This window comes from Nanorana parkeri, unplaced genomic scaffold, assembly GCF_000935625.1.
Source record: "Nanorana parkeri isolate BGI_ZX_2015 unplaced genomic scaffold, ASM93562v1 scaffold2897, whole genome shotgun sequence".
Lineage (NCBI taxonomy): Eukaryota > Metazoa > Chordata > Amphibia > Anura > Dicroglossidae > Nanorana > Nanorana parkeri.
Genome location: NW_017309165.1, coordinates 58,104 through 58,874, shown reverse-complemented (window position 1 = coordinate 58,874; position 771 = coordinate 58,104). Strand labels below are relative to the sequence as shown.

The 771-nt window shown below is 55.4% G+C and overlaps 1 protein-coding gene across 4 annotated transcripts in view; it reads left to right on the top strand.

Annotated features, from left to right (window-relative positions):
- CCM2 (CCM2 scaffolding protein) overlaps positions 1 to 771 on the top strand; it is a 25,552-nt gene that overhangs the window by 16,531 nt on the left and 8,250 nt on the right. The gene's annotated exons all lie outside the window — the stretch shown is intronic.

Below are 771 nucleotides of genomic sequence, written 5' to 3'. Positions count from 1 at the left end.
GCCCCCTCCCCCCTGCTCCGCCCCCCCCGCTGGGGGGGGGGGGGGGGGGGGGTCCGAATGATTGAATAGAGAATCGCCAGCACTCACAGGAATGAGAAGCGTGAATTCCCTGCGTGGCCCAGAAATGTCGGCTTGGATGACACACGTGACGCGATTCCAGTAAAAGTAACAAGTAGGGATGCACAGACACTAGTATCGGTATCGGGTGAGTACTCGTACTCGCCCAAATGCTCCGATACCTAGCACGAGTACTTCCTGTATCAGGAAGCCGGGCGCCGTGTAATGACGCAGCGCCCGGCATTCTGATTGGCCGGGAAGCCGGCTCCATGCTCTCTCGTCACTTGTGATGAGAGAGCATGGAGCCGGCTTCCCGGCCCATCAGGAAGCCGGGTAGCGTGCAATGGCGCACCGCCCGGCTTCCCGATTGGTCAGGAAGCTAGCAAATCCGGAAGCCGGGCGCCGTGTAATGACGCAGCGCCCGGCATTCTGATGGGCCGGGAAGCCGGCGTCGTGCTCCCTCGTCATCTCATGAATCACAATATTAAGAAAGTGACCTTAAAGCATTAGTTTGTATTGCTTTAGAAAAAATGTGACCTGTCCCTTTAAGAAAAAGTATCGGTAATTGGTATCTGCGAGTACTTGATCAAAAGTATCGGTACTCGTACCTCGCTCTTAAAGTGGTATTGGTGCATCCCTAGTAACAAGAATTCACGCTCGAGTGCCGGTGACTCCTCTAGTCAGCAATTCTGAGCACCGTGGCGCGATACGTCT